This window comes from Lathyrus oleraceus, chromosome 4 (genome assembly GCF_024323335.1).
Source record: "Lathyrus oleraceus cultivar Zhongwan6 chromosome 4, CAAS_Psat_ZW6_1.0, whole genome shotgun sequence".
In the NCBI taxonomy this organism is placed as follows: domain Eukaryota; kingdom Viridiplantae; phylum Streptophyta; class Magnoliopsida; order Fabales; family Fabaceae; genus Lathyrus; species Lathyrus oleraceus.
Window position 1 is genome coordinate 178,608,812 of NC_066582.1, and position 22,571 is coordinate 178,631,382.

A 22,571-nucleotide genomic window follows, 5' to 3' on the forward strand; every position below is an offset into this window, starting at 1 on the left:
CTCTTGCAACGTTGGCGTCAATGATTGTAGTGAAGTATTCGAATGAGGTTCCCAATTTGACTATGAGGCGTCTTGATAGGCCAACTCATGTGTTTGCGGTTGAAGAGATCAAAGATGAGAAGTCGTGGTATTATGACATCAAGTGTTTCATCCAAAGTCAGATTTACCCGTCTGGGGCATCTTTAAAAGATAAGAAGACTTTGAGGAGATTAGCCGGTAACTTCTATTTGAATGGTGATGTATTGTACAAGAGAAACTTCTATATGGTTTTGCTCAGATGGTATTGTACAAGAGAAACTTTGATATGGCCCTTCTCCACGTGTGGAATTGATATGATTGGCAAGATTGAGCCCAAAGCTTCGAACAAACATCGTTTCCTTTTAGTGGCAATTGACTATTTCATAAAATGGGTTGAAGTGGCATCGTATGTGAATGTAACCAAGCAAGTAGTTGTGAGGTTTATCAAGAATCAGATTATATGCCGTTATGGTGTGCCAAGCAAGATCATTACTGAAAATGGATCAAACTTGAATAATAATATGGTGGAAGCTCTTTGTGAATACTTCAAGATTGCACATCATAATTCTTCTCCCTACAAACCTAAGATGAATGGGGTTGTTGAAGCTGCAAACAAGAACATCGAGAAGATTATCCAGAAGATGGTTGTAACATTTAAGGATTGGCATGAGATGCTCCCATTTGCTTTACACGGGTATCGTACATCCATCGGCACTTCAATAGGGGCAACCCCTTTCTCTCCTGTACATGGTATGGAAGCAGTGCTCACCGTAGAGGTTGAGATTCCAAGATTATATGTGCTCATGGAAGCCAAGTTGATTGAGGCTGAATGGTGTCAGACCAGGTTTGATCAGTTGAATTTGATCGAAGAGAAGAGATTGACTTTTATGTGTCATGGTCAGTTATATCAGTAGAGAATGAAGAAAGCTTTTGATAAGAAGGTCAGGCCTCGTGTATTCAGAGAAGGTGACTTTGTGCTCAAGAAGATTTTATCTTTCAAGCAAGACTCTAGGGGAAAATGGACTCCTAATTATGAAGGCCCATATGTTGTCAAGAGAGCATTTTCAGGCGGTGCTTTGATTCTATCAACTATGGATGGTGAAGAGTTCACTCGTCCTGTGAACGCAGATGCAGTCAAGAAATACTTCACCTAAAAAGAAAAGAACAACTCGCTAAGTGAAAACCCAAAAAGGAGGATTTGATTCTATCAACTATAAATTGAATACCCCACCTTGGGTATTGTAAGACCTTAATTTTGACCCTAAGATCCCTCATGGCATCATATCATTGCACAAGTGCATTGCCTCAAGGATCATAGCATGTTTGGCTCCTTAACCCTAGGGTTGGGACTTGTGTGAGTGGTTTGAGACCACCAAGCATGCTTGTATTGTATATTATTGGTCTTCTTATTTTGATTACTAACCAAAAGCACAAAAATATGTCGCTAACTCTTTTTGTTTTGAAGCTCAAGTGATCATGTTCCACAATGTTCCTAGGAGGCTCCTAAGTCCAATGCAATGGCTAGATGAAGATGGGAAAAAGCATGACAATGGTCCACAAAGATCCTAATCATCATATATGTATCCCAAGTATCTCAATTTTCCAATTTTCTCAAGATAACCCAAAGGGCTTGAAGATTGCTTCCCAAGGAAACCCTAATTCAACCTTGCTTTGACTGTGCCTTGCTCATGAAGCAATCTCAATCTATGAATAAATTTAATCAAGGGAAGTTATTTAATTAATTATTTTATGCATATATAATCCTATTGGAGGATCCTCAATCATTCATTCATCAAGATTGGAAGTTTGGCCTTGAGAAGTTGACCAGTCAAGTCATCTGACTAAATTGAGGTCCACTGAGATGTAACTTTTGGTGTGTTTGTCAAATGAATATAACCCCAAGAGAAAACCTGTTCTTAAGAACCATATGAACAACTTTAATTTTCATCAATATTTCATTTGAAACTTGGAAGGTCATCATTCATTTCAAAACATTATAGGTCATTTTGACTGAAACCCTAATTTTGGGTCAACTTACCAAGGGCATAACTTCCTTAATTTTTATGATTTTGAGGTTAGACCAAATGCATTGGAAATATTAAGATGTATACTTCAAATTTTATGTTGGAAAAAATTTCATAATCATAAAATAAATACATGTGATAATACAAAACATTATAGGTCACACTGGACCTAAGTCATTGAATTTGAAAAGGTACCTAACTTCAAATGCCCATAACATCTTCATGGAAAATTCAAATGATGCAAAATGTGAGTCTAAATTGACCATATTGAAATGATATACAACTTTTATTTTAGAGGTTTTTCCATTTGAAGCTTTCATCATGGAAAAATAGGGGCTTGAATAGGCTTGCTTTTGGTAAAAAAAATTCAAAGGTGACTTAAACATGTTTTGTACCCAAATTTTCACAGCCAGTTTTCATTAATTTCCAAATGCCAAATGAATTTTTTCCCAACATGACTTTTGTTCCTTATTTCAAGGGATTTCCAACCATTACTCACATTTCTTTTTTGGACTTACCATCATTGAGTTTCGAAGAGCTCTTCATTTAGGTACAATTTGGCATTTCATGATGAAACTTAATGTGCAAGCCAGTTCCCTCTAAATTACGGGTCCAATTCCATTTTAAATGAACTCATCATGGTTTTGCACCCATCATTGGGCCTCACATACACCTGTATAGGCCCATGCATCCAATTTCCATTTGCCATGCACACGAGTGAAGCATGATGCACAACCAATTTCAACTATAAATAAGCACTCCATCTCACTCATTTGGTAACCTTTTGGAGATCTGAAACACTGCAACACTGAAATCCTAACCAATACCAAAGGAATTTTCCAGATTTTTTCCTCACTTTCAAGCTTGAAATTCAACATCATTAGTTGATTTTCAAAATACAATTCCTTAGCCTCTCATTTCCACTGCATCCCTAGAGCAAAGAGGAGTCAAGACCTTGAAGTTTTCGTGGCTTAAAGAGCTTCAATTCAGAGGTAGAACTTCAAACTTTTTGGATCTAGAACTTGCAATTCAATGTGATATCCTTGTGTTTATGTGGTTTTCTGAAGTCCTCACACTTGAGATAAGCCAATGGTGGTTTCAATTTTCTATTTCGTGCAGTTTCAGTTTGAACACCATAATCTTCCACCTCACATTTCTCTCAATATAGGAAAAGTGTGGAAGATCCATGGACACAGTGGTGATCTACATCACATGAGCTTCAATTTTATCTTGTTGTTTTTCATTTTTGTTAAAAAAAATTCTCTGCAAGTGGTGGCCGGATTCTGGTAGCTCACTCGAGAAGATGGTGGTTTCCACCACCATCACCACGTGTGCATCTTTCTAACCATTGGATTGCTTTGCCACATTTTAATCCTGATCTTTCATTTTGCTTACTTCATTTAATACGTGTTGCTGCGTGTTTGACTTATGTCCACCATGCGCCCTCACATCTGGGCCTTTAATCCATGCCACGTCAATTAATGAACCTGATACTGTGGCTGCGCTTTTTTCTATTATTTCTATTTTCTTTTAATTTCAATTAATTCCTTTTATTTTCAAAAATTCATAAAAAAATTATTTGAGGTCACAAAAATATGAGACCAATGCCAAAAAATTCTTGGAAAATCTAGTTTCATACTTTGATTTTTAATTATTTTTGTGACTTCATTTAATATTTTTTGTGAATTATTTGGTTTTTAATAGTTTTAATTCATTTTAAAATACTTTCTGATATTTGAAAAATCCAAAAATATTTTCCTAGCACCTATGGATCATGATAAGTCAATGAAAAATAGTCTCAGCAATTTCTTATTTGATTTAAGATTTATTTGAGATTTTAATCCATTTTGTGTTATTTTTAATTGTTTTTAATTGCTTTCTGAATTAAAAAATTGTTGAGAAAATTAGTCAAAACTTGTTTGACCATGTTAGACTTATGAGAATTTAATTGGACTTGTTAAAGTTGATTTGAATTGAATTTGAGGTTTGACCTTATTTGATTATTTTTATTTTGAATTTTCTTTTAATTCAAAAAAATACCAAAAAAATATTGTTGACTTGTAATCTTCATTTCTTTTCTGTTTGATATTGGTTTATGATGATTTGATTCACATTTGATTAACTGGACTTGGTACTTGTCTTCTTTTCCATTCCCTTTCATCTTCATCCCATTCTTTCCATCAATGTCCAATGAGTTAAGTTCTTACGGTTGGTCTTGACAAATGAGAGGTTTAACCTTCTTTGATCCAAACCAAACTCAACTTGATCCATGATCAAGTGAGTTGTTTTGTGTCCAAGATAGGTTGCTTCTTGGTCAAGCAAATAACCTAAAGACAATACAAGGCCCTTCCCCTTTTGTTTTGGCATGGCAAGTCTATGGAGCTTGGCTTACTAGTCATGATCTCTAACTTGTGTTTATTTGCCTATACTTTTATTGACCGACCTCAGATAGGTTTGACTACTACATTAGTCCATTTACGATTGCTTAACATAGCGCTACATTGTCTTATGACAAACTAACATAACTTCACTAATTACTAACTTTAATTTGAGCATTTAATTTCTTGCCCTTTTACTTTTAATGCCATTTATTTCTTGCTCATTTTATTCATATTGCTTTTCCTTTTGCTCACTTGAGCACATATTTTATGTTTATGTCATTTTTCTTTTGCTCATTTGAGCCCATTATTGTATATAAATATATTGTTATCTTGTGTTTGTTTTGTGTTGGCTTTGTGTGAACCTAATGCAAAAGGGAGAAAGGACTTAGAATTAGGACTTACCTATGCTTAAAGGAGTTCAAGAGCAACTAGGCCTCATGCCTTTAGAATGCTAAATTGTTGAAGAGCAACTAGGCCTCATGCCTTTAGAATGCTAAAATCCAAAGTTGACTTCAAAGGACTTCTCATCCAAACTTATTCTTTGTCCATTCCCCTTATTGTGTTGTGAACTTTTTTATGTTTGCTCTTGTGTGATACGGATCCTACCTTGATATTGTGAAAAGAGGACCATTGTCATGAGTAGCCAAGTTAAGAGACAAGCCAAATGGAGATCCTAGGAGCTTGAATTCAATTTGTTTGATTGCTTGATTGTGTGCTAAGTCCAAAGGAAAGGAGCATCTTGAATCATCTCTATGATTTCAAGAAAAGGAACTCCAAGGGTTTATCTTTCCCCTCTTATCTTTGTTTGCTTTAGGACTAGCCCTTCTCTTCTTCTCCCCACTCTAACCCAAGTCAAAAATCTTTTCTTCAAACTTTGACTTTGTTTTAAATTAGAAACCTAGGCCTTAAGCCTTTGACTTTTCAAAACTCTTTTCATTAATACTCATTGTAAATAAATCTTAATCCAACTTTGACTTCATTTTTGTAAATAAGTCTAACATGTAAATATAACTCACTTCAAGTTGTTCTTGTGGTTATTAAAACTTTTCATAAACATTAGTCATAGGTTTAAGTTATCATAGTGGTTGATGTAAATCTCACCTCATTCTTAGTGATTGGATTATAAGACTTCCATACTTATTATAGGGTTAACCCCTCACTAGTATGTGGAAGTCTTCCTCACATGGTGGATTGTTGGTTTAGGTTGAGTTTTCTCCCTTTGATAACAAAAGACCTTAAGGCTTTTGATCAAATCAATTCACCAATCTTTGTGATTTTGACCCCGAACTACGAGATTTTGATCCTACCTTTATGATGGTACGTAGGCAATGGGTTCATCCATTCAAACAACAAAAATTTGTAAATATAATCTATTCTCTTCTCATCCCCTCAATCTTTTGTAAAAATCTTTTCACAAATACCAACCTACAACACATATTTTGCAAAAAGGGTTCCCTTAGAGTACTAAGGATGTTTTGGGTGCGTAAAACCTTCCCATTTCATAACCAACCCCCTTACCCAGATCTCTGACATTTTTATTACTTTTTTATTTGAAAAAACTTCTTACTTGGCTTTTGTTCACTTTTTAGCCTTTCCTTTGGACAAATAAAAGTGCGGTGGCGACTCGAATTGTATGTTTACTTTTGGTTTAGTCAATAAACCTAAAGGTAATGAAAACCCTGCTACAGGTATTGAAGGCACTTTTGAGCACAACGGTAGGCGGTGATTCATTATTCCCAGTAGCGGCCAAAAGCACAGTGGACATCAAGAGTTGGTGGAAGGATTAGTGATCATTTGTATTCAATATAACCCTTTTCCATGTAAATTACCATTTTCAACTTTGAAAAAATCTATGGAGTCTTGTCATTTAAAGACTACCATTCCATTAAATAAAGTTGAGCTTTTATTCAATTGTTTCTACTCTTATTTATTTCAGCAAATAGTTTTAAATTTTATTATGATCATTTTTGAAATTAAATTTTTTAATTAAAATCAATTTCCTTAAACATATAAAAGCATTAATTTTAAGAAATAAATTTCATTTAAAAGGAATATCAGCAATGGTGCGAAAGCAGTAAGCCCTAAGTGTGGAGCAGTATTGGTTATCCCCGAGCGGCAGGCGCAACTTCCCTTTCATCCCCGACATTATTTTTAGCACTCGGCAATTATGGGTCACTATTCCCCAGAAGATAGCCAGCTGAGTTGGATGATTAGTCCCCTACGAAATGTTTATTCCTCAACAGAGTTTGTGTTTATTCCCCAGCTGAAAACCGGTTTCCTCAGCAGTTCGCGTGGTTGTGGTAGAACTTTGGTTTCCTCACCAATCACCATCCAATTCGCTCCCAGTCAGAGTTTCCTCCTGGTTTCTGAGCAGCTATTTGTGCTTATCCTCTACATGGTTGTCTCCCATTTGATATGGTGTTGACCTAAAATTCCCCGCAGACTCGGTAACGGTTTTTCTCAGCAGATCTCTTCTTTCCCTAGTTAGGTTTGAGCCTTTGGGATGATGATCTCTCTTTTCTCCAGCAGTTGTCTTCCTCTTTTGTGGATTGACCGAGAATTGTATCGATGATTCAAATTTGCGACACCTTTGTATCCTTTGCGATTGTTTTGTCAGCATGATCATCACATATACATATACACATACATGTACATATATACTCATATATTTCATCATCATTTTTGTTGATTCCCTCCTTTGATTCTTATTCTCCGTTATGGCGATACTTTTATCCCCATACGAGCTTGGTGTATGTCCTCCCTCAGTTGTAGAGTGTCATCCCCTTAAGCAGAAGGACTTTAACATTTATCCTTTCTCCACTGAGTTATTTCCTCGTGGATGATTATTATTTCAGTGTCCTCCCAAGTTGATTATCTGAATAGAATCACTCCCCTTGAGTTATATCCTCATTGGGTTGAGTCTTGATTGACCGTTTCTTTCTAGATCTTACCTAGACAGATGCTTTGGGCCCCCTAAGAGTTTATTGCCCAGTAATTGGTAATATTCTTCTTAGTCTGCAGTTTGTCATTTCTTGCCTAATACCCGGCAAAAGTACCCCTGTTTTCTCCTCAGTGGAGTCCCCAACGGATTCATTTTTATGTTTCCCCAAGAAGTATATCCTTGATATGTTCATCCTAACCGATGACGGATATTTTCTTCCCCTGTTTGAGTTTATCCTTGACATGTTCATACTAACCGATGACGAATATTCTCATCTTTTGTATTCTACCCAGTAAAAAGGTAGTTGTAATCCCTATTTTGGTTCCACAGAGAGTTAATCCTTGATATGTTCATCCGAACTGATGACGGGTTCCTTCTCTTTACGGTCTTCTATGCAGTAACCGGTGGTTCTAAATCCTGCTTTTCGTTCCCCTTGCAGAGTGTATCCTTGATATGTTCATCTTAACCGGTGACAGGTATTCTCTTTGATGGTATTCTATCCGGTAACTGATAGATGTAATTCTTATTTCTCTCCTTGCAGAGTCTATCCTTGATATGTTCATCTTAACCGGTGACGAATATTCTCTTTGATGGCATTCTATCCAACACTCGATAGATATAAATCCTACTTTTTGATCAGGTGGTTTATCCTTGATATGTTCATCTTAACCGATGACGTGTATCCTCCTTGACACCCCTAGGCAAGTCTATCCTTGATATGTTCATCTTAACTGATGACGGATTTTCTTTCCTTTGAGTTTATCCTTGATATATTCACATTAACCGGTGACAGATATTCTCATCTTTGGTCTTCTGCCCAGTAACTGGTAGTTGTAAATCCTATTTCTGCAGTTCTCCCTAGCAAGGTTATTCTTACCCAGTAGCCGGTAATGAGTATTCCCTCCTGACAGTTCCCAGCGAGTCATCCTTGATATGTTCATCCTAACCGATGACGGATGTCCTCTCTGTCAAATCTTTATTATCTCCTTACCAAGTAACAGGTAGCCGATAATAGATTTTTTCTCCTCCTGTGTTGAAGTTTATTTCTTCCCCAATTGAGTTTAGTGCGTATTTCCTTAGTGAAATTGCTTTTCCTGCATGATTCAAGTATGTCAGTTTTATCCTAATCTACTTGTTTCCCCTACAGGTGTTTTTGTCCTCCTAGCTGAGTCTTTCCATTTTTTGGAATTCTTCTAGTATCTCAGCAGTTTTTAAGTCGTAGCCTGGCCTACGCATAACCTCTTTTATCCCCTTAGAGTCTCTGTCTCCCTAGTGAGTTTTCCTTACGAAATGCATTTTTCTCCTGCGGGCCTTCGGTCTCTTGGATTTCTTTTCCTTTGTAGCAACATTTCCCCACAGAGAGATTGCTTTTACATTCATATCATATGCATCATGAGGTCTCTTAGGGACCAAAATTTGTTTCTATATGTTGTTATTTAAGCCCATTCTATTGAGTCGATATGAAGATTTTAAACTTCACCTCCTCAATAAGAATGTCCTCAAATAGGGGCAGCTATAAGACCCCAATTTTGACCCTACGATCTCTCATGCAATCTCATCATGTGCATTAGCATTGGGATCATACCTTGGCATCCTCCTTACCCCTCTTTCATTGGGTTTGTTTTGGGAGAGATCACCAAGCACCATGTGATTATATCATAATTGTGTATTATCATTTTACTAACCAAAATGCTAAAAAAATGTCTTTATATTTGTCTAACTCTTTTGTAGGTAGGGCATGATCACCATTGGTCTATCAAATTCACATCTAGGGTTTAAGACCCCCATTGCTAAGAGCACAACCAAGGATTGATCCACAATGTCTCTAAGCATCACATATGAGTCCCAATGATCTTTATATGTTATTTTGATCAAGTTTTCTTCAAAAGTTTTGAGTTGGTTTGCCTTGGAAACCCTAGTTTGTCTGGGTATCTTGAGTAACTTCTTCAACAAGCTTCTTTCATTAATTAATCAAATGTCTCAAGGGAAACTTCAAAATTAATCATCTTATGCATATATGATCCACCATGAGCCTAAAAAGTCAAGAGAATTGCAAGTTAGCAAGTTGGTTGATGGTGGTTGGCCAGATGAATTCATCTAATCAAAACTGGGTCTCCCTAGACCCTATCTCCTATAATTTTTATCATATGAAAATGATTCTAAGAGAAACGTTACTCTATATGACATTCCAAATAACTTTCATGTTTAAGTCTAGAGCTAATTTTGCTTGGAAAGTCATTTTCTATGTTGAAACATTATAGGTCATTTTGTCTAAACCCCAATTTAAAAGTCAAATTCCCAAAACCATAACTTGCTCAATTTTTATAAGATGAAGGATTTCCAAGTTGCACAATCCAATTCAAGGTGTCTAGTTTAACTTTGATGTTTAGAGTGAAAGCTAAATCAACTTTTATGAGCATGTGATATGAGGATACATTATAGGTCATTTTGGACCATTACCATTGAGCAAGTGATTTTCCTCAACTTTAAAAATACATAACTCTCTCATTCTAAATCCAAATGATGTCAAATTGGTGACAATTTTGAAGGTATTTGAAAGAGCTACAACTTTTATGACTTGACACAAAAACTTTAGTAAGGTGGAACATTGAAGTATATGACTTGACACTTAGAAAAAATTTCAACATGTTGAAATTTCCAAACTTCCACCTCAAAATTCACCTTGATCCAAGTTCCAAATGGAAAATTGTTCAACATAAGAGTTTCTCCTATTGATCTAATCTTTCCAAAGAGTCCTAACTCATTCATTTGGAACCAAGTTTGTTAGGGCTGCGCATGGTTTTGACAGGCCTGCATCATTGGTGGAAATCAAAGTTCAAATGATCACATAACATTGCCTTGCCATTCAAGCTTCATTCCAACATCATTTCAGTTGCATTTGGACCAAATTGGATTGCTTCATGGGCCTATACACGCCCATGCAAGCTTGTGCATGACATTGCCAAATTTGGAAGAAAATTCAAGTGTGCAAATAACATTCCCAATTGCTATAAATATGGACCCTCTTTGCTCGTTTGAGAGGATCCTTGCGCGCCAGCTTTGCCCCCTCTCTTCAAACCCTCACAATCCAAAGGAAAACCTGATAATTTTCACTTGAAAATTGAGTTTGAATCTCATTGTTTGGAGATTCAAAAACTCTAGGATCCAAAGCTTCTTTCCGTTCCTAATCCACGCCTGCAAGTCATTGGGGCAAGATCAAACAAGAATTCAAGCAAGGAAGAGCAAGTTCTGCACAACATTGAAGGTATTTTCAAGAATTTTTCTTCTCTTCGATTCTCATTCAATTCTCATCAATTCTCTTGGATCTTTGGTTGTCTGAAGTCCTACCAATGTAGGCAAGAAGATTGAGTTGCTTTGAGGTCAAATCGAAGAAACTCAGTTGACACACCTCAAAATTCAACTCCTCATATCTTTCTATATATTTGGAGTTAGTTAAAATTGAGGTCAGATTCGTGCTCTACGCCATTTTTTCTTTGAGATCATGTCCTCCTTTTTCATTTTTGTGATGGTGATGACTGAACCAGTCCGGCGAGATTTGCCTGAGAAGGTGATCGGCCATTTGCTCCGGCGATGTGTTGGACAGGTTCTGAACCACATGATCAATTCAAATTGTTTTAATCTCACGCATTGGTTTTGATTACCATTCCTGCAGCGTATTGACTAATATCCATTGTGGAACGCGCGCTGAGGATCACTTGATCTGCCACCTCAATTAATGAGGGAGATCAAGTGGTCCACGTTTTTTTGTATTTTCTGATTTTCATTTTATTCCTTTGATTTTCATTAATTCATATTAATTTTAATATTGATCCAAAAAATATGAGAGTTTCACCAAACAATTTTAAATAAAATCCTCTTTTATATTTTGAATTAAAACTATTTTTGGATCATTATTAATATTTTTCATGATTTAATTGATTTTGTGATTTTTTTTAATTGTTTAAAAATACTTTTAAGTTTCCAAAAATTCTTAAAAAATTTCTCCAAGGTCCTTTGATCTTGTTTGACCTATGATAAATCTCATGGTTATTTCTTTGGTGTTTTGATGAGGTTTTAGCAATTTGACAAACCATATTTAATTTAATGCATTATTTTTAGTATTTTTAAATTGAATAAATGCCAAATAATTATGTTGAGCCATTTTGATTGATTGTGTAAGTTTGACTTGGGTTGTTGGGCCTTGGTGTCATACCCCGATTTTGGTCCTGAATTTTTTTATTTTTTTATGCTTGGCCTAACCTTACTTTGGTCTTATATGAGGATTGGTCTTGGTCCAAAGTCATGGTGTTGTTCATGTGATTGCGGATACATCTATGGTCTGGGTCATCCAAACAACCAATCCTCTTGTGTCTCAAGCCAAGTTCTAGTCATGCCCATTGATTCATGAATATTACATTAAAACCCTAATCTTATGCCTTCAGTTCATGGCCTTGTTAACACATACTACCAGTCAAGTCATGTTCTTTTCAAAATCAAGCATTCAAGTCATAAAATAAACCAATTGTAAAATAAATTTCAAACCATTTCACGTCATTTCAGATCATTCTAAACCATCACATTTGATTTTACATAAAAAAGGTACAAGTCTTGACAATTTTGACCAATTATTGACTTTGGTCAACAATTGACTTTTTGGTCAACATTGACCAAAGTCACCCAAAATCCAAAAACTCTAAAATTACCCATGACCATTAATTCAATGTCCATTTACAAAGAAAATACAAAGAAAAATGAATTTTGACCATTTGTTGACTTTGGTCAATAATTGACTTTTTGGTCAACGTTGACCAACGTCAACCTTCCCATTTTTGACCCTCTCAAACCTAATCTAACCTACTTGGCCTTGACACATCATCCAAAGATCTTGATTTGATATGCTTTGCTTGGTTTCTTCATTTTTAAGTAACACGACCCATTTTCAAGACCACACTTACCATGCCATGACTTGGTCACTTTTGCCTTGCCAAGCATGACTCTCCTTTGATGGACATAGTCCTGCTTTCACCATCAATCAAATACCACAATCACATGACATCCACATTAACCATTTGGGCATAAAAATACACGTGCATTTGGCTTTGAACTCACAATAAGGAGAAATGCTCATGAAGGCTGTAGCAGCTAGAATCAAACCTGCAAAAACCAGTTGGCAACATCAGCATACACACTGAACCCAACATGTGTGAACTCTGCATAAAATGCCAACTCATTACCAAAAGGCTAGCCAAATGATGAAGCAAAAACCATGGCCTGCATCCAACATAAAAGCAACCAAGTTCAAACTCTTACAATGCAGTAGGTGACAAACCAAAATCTAAACCATGCCACATCGAACTGAATGGCTAACAAGGCTGCAAATCCAGTTGCATACCTGAGTGCAATACATGACCATTGAGACAACCTTGCGAGTGTTCTACACCAATCTGCATTAAGTCAAATTACCAAGACCTGTCCCAAGCAACATCAGGTAGCAGACCTAATTTGTAACAGTACCAAGATCACAAGTGAGCCACAACATCATTAGCCAAAATACACACCTGGGAAGGCCCTGTATTACCAGCATTGTGGTAGCTCATGAAACATGACCACAAGTCCTACATCAAAACCAGTCCTACATCAAAACCACCTGCAAAACATTCATGACAAAAAAACATGCATAGCAGCAAACAGTATCTCAGACTCCACTTTTCAAATAGATGCGTCCTGGCAAGCCAATAAGAACTTCTTGCTGAAGGCAAAAGTTGGACCTAAAAGCTCAACATTGGCTGTTGCATTCAAGTCATGTTGGAAGCCTTCTTTCACATTCAACATTTCAGCCACCAGAGATCGTGCAGACGGTCAATTGCAATATGGATTTGGCAAAAACATTGAAATCAAGGCAAAATCAAAACAAACTCTCACCAATTTCACTGCAGTAAAAAAAAAGCAGAAAAAAATTCCCAAGCGTTAAAAATCCAGAATATCCCGATTAGGCAATAGAGACAAAACTCAAAGAGAAAGTTTGAGCTCAGATTACCTTTCCCGAATTGTAGCATCAAATAGGATAAAACTGATTCTGAGCAGACAAAAGCACTTCTGGAATTTTTTCTTCTTTGAACTTTTGAGTACCAAATCAAAACCCTAATCAGCAGAACATAAATAGAGAGGGAGAGCGAATCAGTAAGGGGACGAGGAATTAACGGCGAGAAAAGTTTCAAAAAAGGAGAAACCCTAATCCCAAAAATCAAAGTAAGAACCAGTATCGGAAGAGAGGAGGAGGAAGACTCGAGCTCACCTGATTCATTGTCGTCGCCAAAGGTGAGATTCCCGCTTGATGTCTCTTTGAAACCGTGGATTTATGCTTGTCTTTTGTTTAGCGTTGTTGAGCATCTGAGTTTGATTGGGAACGAGATTGAGAAAGATGCGATTGAGAGATTCGTTGAGGGTGATGAGAGTAGAGAGAGTCTCGTCTGAGAGAGAGCGATTGAGGGGGAAGGTACAATTTAGAGGGAGAGATTTCTTCGAGTTTGGGAGCGAGTTCGTGAGAGGAGAGAGCGAGCTTGCCGAGAGCGTGAGAGAAAAGTGAGATGGGGAGAGAACGAGTCTGTTACTATTCCAATTTATCTTTTCCTTGATTTATTTTTAAACAGAATAAGTTTTTTTAAAACATTAAAGGTTTTGTTTAGAATTCTTAGGTTATTAGTTAATAATTGTTTTTATGTTTTCAACTTATCCCCCATTGAAAAACCCAACAGCCAAACGGCTGGGTTTAATTACTGGTAGTCCAACAGATTTCTTTTTTTATTAGTTTTTTATTTTAATTCTTTTTAATTTATCTTGGTTTATATATCTAAATTAGCATTGTAAATAACAACTAGTCATGAGTGGTCTGGTGGAGAGGGGTGGTTTCTATGGTCTTTAGTGTAGTGGGTTTGATACCCGTATTGAGCGTTTTATTTCTTCCAGCATTTGCATTTTATTTTCTTTTAGCATTTTATTTTATGTTTATGTTTTTATTATACTCATGGTTGATCTGCTTTCTTTTAATTTCATCATTCATTCAAAACCATTTTTAAACTATAAAAATCATATTTTTCTCGATTTAATATCGAGCCCATTTTCCACACCTTTGTAAGTCGATTGCTTTTTAAGCATCGCCATCAACCTCACATAGCTTACTCTTGGGCTTTCTTACAATGAGCCGGTTCTCTTGCACTTACACTCATATTTCGCATCATTTGTTGTTTGGGCCCGATCTAATTATTTCATGATTTTGAATCCCCATTTGACAAAATGTACCCCACTTCCCCAATGTGTATATAATGTTGTATTGTTTTATTTCTCTATTTGTTTTAGACACTTACCAAAGAGTAAAATCCACCATTTCTGAAAAAATACAAAAATATGACTCGATCCAACGTCGAGTATTTTCTCAATAAACAAATCAATTCATTTCACCCTCCTATTCTATTCCTTTTCTTTCAGACTTTCATCAAATGCTTGATTCAACGTCAAGCCATTTTCTCTAATAAAAACTCAAAAAATATTAATTCATAGTCAAGACTTTTTCAATAAAGATGGAAGTGGAACGTGGTGTATACCACGCACTCCTGAGACTAGGATTCGAGATGTATATCTCGCCAATCCTAGCTCTCGCCATCATCCAATTTATCCACTTTGCTCTATCAAACACTCATTCAAATCTTTCTCAAACGTCCATCAATACTTGATCGAGGTCAAGTCATTTTCACAACAAAACTCAAAATACCTAATTCTTATTTAACACTTTTTCAATAAAGGTGGAAATGGAACATGGTGTATACCATGCACTCCTGAGACTAGGATTCGAGATGTATATCTCGCCAATCCTAGCTCTCGCCATCGTCTAAAATTGTCAATGCGGTTTCTTCAAACCCTTTCTCAATCAAACCTAAAAACACTTAATCTCTATTAAACACTTTTGCAAATAAAGATGGAAATGGAACATGGTGTATACCATGCACTCCTGAGGCTAGGATTCGAGATGTATATCTCGCCAATCCTAGTTCTCGCCATCACTCAAAGCACATCCAACCAATCAAACTCTTTTTTCTCGCCGCCGTGCGACCAATCAAAAACCTTTTAAAATGAAAGATATATTGTCTTAAGAGATACAAAACAATGTTTCGGCCACGATTGTTGAGTAGAGATAAATGACGTTTTTCCGAATGTAGATTTGTAAATCCTAACACCTAAGTACATATTGCATGACAACTTTAGGGCAGAACTTCCCCATTTCTTTTAGACCTTCCGTGCGTCTCCGATCTTGTGGCATGTCAATCCATCCTATTGCAAAGAGGTAACTGCCTAAGACTCGATTTAGCGAGCTGCGACACCTACTGCTAGGACGTGAACACATTGCCCACTCTCCTTTGACACAACTAGTGTCCTCCTTTGTAAGTCCATGTTCAGATGGCAATCCCTATGTAGCCGAACTACGGTAAATCTGATTCTCATGTTCAGATGAGATACGTAGGCACAAGATGCGAGGTCTTGCCGAGTTTAGACTGACAACTAACAACTAATCTTTGTTTGTTTTCGCCCTCGTTGCGATCGAGACCTTCCCTTTCTCTTGCCCTAGTTGCAATCGAGACTTTTGTTCCCGTTAGTTAGCCGAACTACATTATGCTCTGATTCTCATTCCAGATGAGATATGTAGGCATAAGACACGATGTCTTGGCGAGCACACATCTCTTTCACCCATAGGTAGCCGAGCTACGAAGACTCTGATTCTCATATTCAGATGAGATACGTATGCAATGGATGCGATATCTATGCGAGTCACTTTTCTCTTGACCCTTTTAGTAAATAGTACCTTAGATAAACACACACCCTTTAGACAAGAACAACAAGAGTTGATCCCGTAGAGTACTACGGATGCGTAGGGGTGCTAATACCTTCCCTTCGCATAATCGACTCCCTAACCCAAGATTTGGTTTCGAGACCTTGTCTTTTCCTTTCTTTTCTCCAAGTTTACTTCGAGCGTTTCCTTTCCCTCCTTTGGGATAAATAACGCACGGTGGCGACTCTTCTGTCATTTTCTTCTTCGCCAGTTGTTTTTTCGCATACTATATTTTTTAGGCTGCGACAGCTGGCGACTCTGCTGGCGACCCGGTTTCCCTAAGCGAGTCCCTCCTAGCTTTTGTAGATTTCTTGTTTGTTGGGTGTTTATTCTTTTGTACAGTTATTTATTTTCAGCATTTACCCGCTTTACCTTATTGCATTCATGTACATATGTTTGCTGTATCTGGGGGTTCTGTGGGTTGTTTGTTTGTTGGGTTGGGACTGTTCTATGAGAGATAAGCCCACTACCCAGGCTTGAGTGTACACATAGGTGTTAGAGTGGATAGTCATGAGGCTTGCATGGTATGTTGCTACGTTAAGTCGTTCATGAGACCCACATTCCAGACGAGGTTTCTGTTGGATATATTTTGTCCTATGGGTGTTCCATAACGACAGATATTCCTTTAGAAATCGTCGACTCTGGTGACCATTTCCCGAGAACTCAGTCGAGGCCTCTCCTCCGAGACGTGATTATGTTAGCTCTGGTGGGCGCATTCTCGTTGCTCAATCCGAGGACCCCGAGACTGGGAACTTGCTTTAGGATATCCTGTTGAGGGGAGTCAACGGAGGTCTTTTATCCCGTAATAATGCCAAACCTTCAGTGGTAAACGTATTATTCTCGATTGAAGGGCTGAAGCTGATAAACTTCTGTTCTTAGAACCTACCAGTGAGGGGCGGGCTAAATTCAGGGAACCTTAACCTCCAACCAACCCGGTTTTCTGGAGCAGAGTTTTGGTCTTGTATTACATTCCTCAGTGGGTTTCTTTTCAGACAGTGCAACCCGACAGATGTTCAAGCAGATACAGCAGTCCTGATTTCCATGTCACTGCATTGCATCACATCATTCTACATTCATATCATTTAACACATGTTTATCCATTTCTAAGGGGTTTACATCTTCTTCTTGATTCCGGTCGGGGTTTTATGGTTCTCCAGAGATGGATATTGGCAGAAAGAGACACGTCGCTTACAAGTTTCCAGTGGTTTGTTTGGAGCCTATTCAACAACTGATGAAGTTAATGGATCACGATTCTCTAGAAGGATTCCGAAAGGATTACGGTTTGATTCTAAGCTTCGTCATGGTTCTCTCCAAAGATCAACACGATGCTCTATTCACACTGCTGCAGTTCTATGACCCTCCATTGAGGTGTTTCACATTCTCGGATTATATTTTGGTCCCTACTTTGGAGGAGATTGCCAGTTTTCTCAAAGTTCCTATCAAGTCACAGTTGTTGTTCTACAGTTCTGAGTTGCTGCCCGATCTCAGCATGGTTGCTTCGGCCACATATTTGGGGAAATCAGTCTTGAAGGATAATATGTGTCAGAAGAGAGGGGTCAGTGGTTTTCATTTGAGTTTCTTACTGAGAGAAGCAAAGAAGAAACTTGAAGATGGTGACCAGAGGGGTTTCAATGTTGTGTTGGCTCTTTGTGTGTATGGGATGGTCCTGTTCCCTAATGTTGCCAAATTTGTGGACATGGACGCAATACGCCTCTTCGTGTTGGGAAATCCAGTGCCGACCTTGCTAGGAGATTTCTTTCATTCGGTGCACCACAGGAATGAGAATAGAAAAGGAGGATTGTTGAATTGTTGTGCGCCTTTGTTTTATAAGTGGTTCAATTCTCACCTACCCAAATCAGGAGCGTTCGTTGATGTCGAGGACTCGTTGAGTTGGTCGAAGAGATTGATGGGGTTGAGAGCTGAAGATATTTCTTGGTGGTCTGACCGGAGCTTGCTTCGGGCGGATATTATTCACAGTTGTGGGAACTTCCCAAATGTACCGTTGGTAGGAAGAAGAGGAGGAATCAACTATAATCCTTCTCTAGCGGTTAGACAGTTTGGATATGCTTTAAGAACTCCGCCTTTGGAAAAGGACGTGGAAGAATCACTGTTTTTCCATTCTTCGCCTGATTTGACTGTATCCCGTAAGGAAGCAGAGACCTGGCTCAAGGTGATCAAGAGAGGAAGAACTGTGCTTGGAAAAGGAGATTGTAGAACTTACCCTCAGTATGGAGAGTGGCTTCAAGGAAGAGTCGAAGAGTTGGGTCTGCCGTTTCCTATAGAAGAACCTTTGTATCCACCGACTCCTGCGCGGTCAACAATGGTGAGCCGAGAGGAGTATGACAAATTGAAGAAAGCCATGGAGGAGCTTCAAACCGAGAACTCGGAGTTAAGTGTGAAGTTGCAAGACTATATGCATCAATTCCATGAGGCAGAATATCAGAAGGGGGAAGCCGTCAGATTGCAAGGGGAAGCAGAAAGGAAATTAGCTGTGGAGGTGGACTTCTTCAGGAAGACAGACAAGGCCTTGGGATCATCCAGTTCTGAGTTGAAGCGAGTCAAGCAACAATTAATGGATCCTCATGGTAAATTGGCAAGGTGGCAAGAGCGATGGGATGCATTTTCAACTTCTCAGAAGGAAAAGGAGGAGGAGATGGTGACCGAACTGACTGGTTAGATGGAGAAATTGAAGACTTTGCTGAAGGAGAAGAACAATGAGCTTCTGTGCGCCCGTTCTACTAATGGTTACATCACCGATCAACTCAATGAGGCTCGAGGATAGATTGAGGAACTTAAGGTGTTGGCAGGTTTGAAGAAATCCAGACTTGAAGAGGTATTCGGAGAAGATGACGGGAATTACTACAGAGAGCACATCAACGAGTTGGATGGAGTTATTCACCAGAGGAATCTGCTTATCCGACGTTTGATAGAATTCCCAGATCATCCTGACACGACAGCATTGCTGGCTGAAGTGAGGAGCAGTCCTCATGGTTTGTACACAGGAGGCTGAGTCCTGATTATTGCTCCTCCCTTTACTTATTGCTTTGTTGTTGTGTGGTGATGATCCACAGGCTTGTTGTGGAGATCCTCTTTTGATGTACTTTCGGCTAAGGCCCCTTTCCTTGAACTTGTTTGTATGATGGTTTCCCTTTATTGCATATTGATCTCAGAAGTTTATCCATGACTCGGTCTTCTTGCACTATTCACCTGATGTGAGACTGGAATCAAGGGGGTAGAATACCTTTTGGATTTGATAAACATGTCATTGCATTTACATATTCATTTTCATATCTTGCATAACAGGTACCGCTGCGGTGTTCTCATATTATTTGGTGTTCCACTAGCAGGATAGCTGATTCAGGAATTCACCAGTACGGAACCCGCAAAAACCAGCTGAAAGCAATGGAAAGTCTACAAGCAGAACTTGCTGAGATGAGGGTCCGCATGAACCAATTCATGGATGTGGTTCAGGGAGTAGCCCAAGGACAGCAAGAGATTAGACAAATGATACAAAGGAATCCCACAACTACTCAACCAGAGGTCGTGACTAATCCTCCAATTACAGAGGTTAATGGACCGGGGCCTGTCCCGATACCACATAACAACCACGATCAACAACCCATTCACGATGATCAAGATGATCAGTTCTTGCTGCCAGAAGACTTTGGTTTGGGCCATGGTATGGATCCCATGTTCAGGAGATTAGAGGAGAGGCTGAAGGCGGTAGAAGGACAAAACCCCCTGGGGGTAGATGTTTCTGACTTGGGATTGATCCCAGGCGTGAGGGTCCCACCGAAGTTCAAAGTCCCAATCTTTGACAAGTACAATGGTAGCTCTTGCCCGAAGACCCATGTGCAAGCCTACTTCCGAAAGATGGTTGCATACTCTGATGACGAGAAGCTACTTATGTACTTCTTCCAGGACAACCTAGCTGAGCATCCCTGGAGTGGTACATGAGGTTGGATAGAGACCACATCCATTGCTGGAGGGATTTGGCGGAAGCTTTTGTGAAGCAATACCAGTATAATGCAGACATGGCCCCGGACAGAACTCAACTCCAGAACCTGTCTCTTAAAAGCAATGAGTGCTTCAGGGAATACGCTCAACGCTGGAGGGAGACAGCTTCCCGTGTTCAACCTCCCATGTTGGAAAAGGAAATGGCCAACATGTTCATGAATACGTTGCCTGGACCTTACCTGGAGCATCTGGTGGGGTGCAATGCCTCCAACTTTGCTGATGTGGTCTCTACCGGAGAAAGGGTAGAGAATTACCTGAAGACCTACAAGAGCCACAATGGAGGTGGATCTTCATCAGGAGTAAAGAAGCAGTTTATGGGAGGACAGAAGCAGAGGGAAGGGGGCGTGAATTCTGTGTCTTCATATCAAAATAGGAATAACCGAAGGAATAACTTTTAAAACTATCATCAGCAACCGTTTGTTGTAGCTGTGACTATTCCGGCTGCAACACCACTACAACAACAACAACCACAACATCAGCAAACTCAGTATCAACAACAACAACAACCAGGTAACAGACCCGCCTATCAGCAGAGGCAGAGGATGATGGGCCGGCGTTTCGACACTCTTCCAATGTCGTACGCTCAGCTGCTTACAAGTCTTCAACAACTACAACTTGTGTAGCTACGCACTCTGGCTCCTCCGGTTGGTAGACTTCCGGTGGGTTACGATGCCAATGCTAGGTGTAGTTTCCACTCTGGGGCACCTGGCCACAATATTGAGAACTGCAAAGCTTTTAAGCACGTAGTTCAGGACCTCATAGATTCAAAGGCTATCAACCTTGCACCGGCTCCTAATGTCGTCAACAATCCCATGCCACGGCATGGTGGTGCAAACGTGAATATGCTGGAAGAAGAAGCCAAGTCCGTTAAGGATGTGTTGAAGTTGAAGACTCCGTTGTTGGAAATTAAGGAATGCTTGCTGAAGGCTGATGTTTTCCCCGGTTGTGGGAAAGGTTGTTTGGATTGCGCTACACAGGGTAAGGATTGCTTGAAGCTGCAACAGGGTATCCAGGTCTTGCTTGACAATGGTACCCTCCAAGTTGAAGACTTGTCTGTCAAAGAGTTTGCTGAAGGGGTAGTTGAAGAGGTGTTTGAAGATGCTGTTGAAGAATTCACAGATGTTGTTCCTGCTGACTGTGTATTTCCCATTGATGTATTTAATTTTTCAAATGTTGTTGCTGATATACCAAACAATGTGTCTGATTTTGATGTAACTGAACTTGATTCCGATGTTCCAGATGTTTTTGTTTCAATGAATGAGATTCCTGAGTATGACTATGATGTCGCTACTATCACCGTCTTTTACCCGACTAATCAGATCAGTGTGCCAGAAGCACAACCGGTGCCACCTGTGCGACTGGCCGCTATGACAATCACAACCCCTGGTCCTTTACCTTTCACAAGCGATAGGGCCATTCCTTGGGATTATGGGGGGAATGTTTACACACACGATCATGGGGTGGAAAGACCTTTGAAGGTAGAAGAGGGTAAAAAGTCTGAACTCGAAGTTAAAGGTCCCGCAGTGGACAATGTTGGTGGAATCGGGCGATTCACCAGGAGTGGCAGACTATTCTCGCCACCCGTTACCCAAACTGAGAGCACTGATGCCGCGGTTAAGGCCAAAGGCAAACAAGTTGTAAATGAGGGCACTTCTGCACCCCAGACTGGCTCAGAGCCTACTTTCTCGAATGATGTGGACGAGCTCTTAAGAATTATAAAGAAAAGCGACTACAAAGTAGTCGATCAGTTGATTTAGACGCCGTCTAAGATATCCATTCTCTCACTCTTGTTGTGTTCAGAGGCACACAGGGAGGCACTTCTGAAGGTCCTTAATGCTGCATATGTGCCTCAGGAGATCTCAGTAAACCAACTAGAAGGGATCATTGGAAATGTTCATGCAAGCAACGGGTTGGGTTTTACTGATTCTGACTTAACACCAGCTGGACGCAACCATAACAAAGCTTTGCATATCTCAATGGAATGCAAAGACACCGTGTTATCTCATGTTCTGGTGGATACAGGTTCCTCTCTGAATGTGCTACCCAAGAGAGCCCTGTCAAGGTTAGAAGTAGAAGGTTTGGTCTTGAAGCCTTCTAATCTCGTGGTGAGAGCCTTCGATGGTTCTAAGAGGTCGGTGTTTGGAGAGGTAGAATTGCCAATTCAGATTGGATCACAAACTTTCAACACCGTATTCTATGTGATGGATATCAGTCCCTCGTACAGTTGCCTTCTGGGTCGTCCTTGGATCCACAATGCTGGGGCAGTCTCCTCAACACTGCATCAGAAGATCAAGTTCCCAGTCAATGGA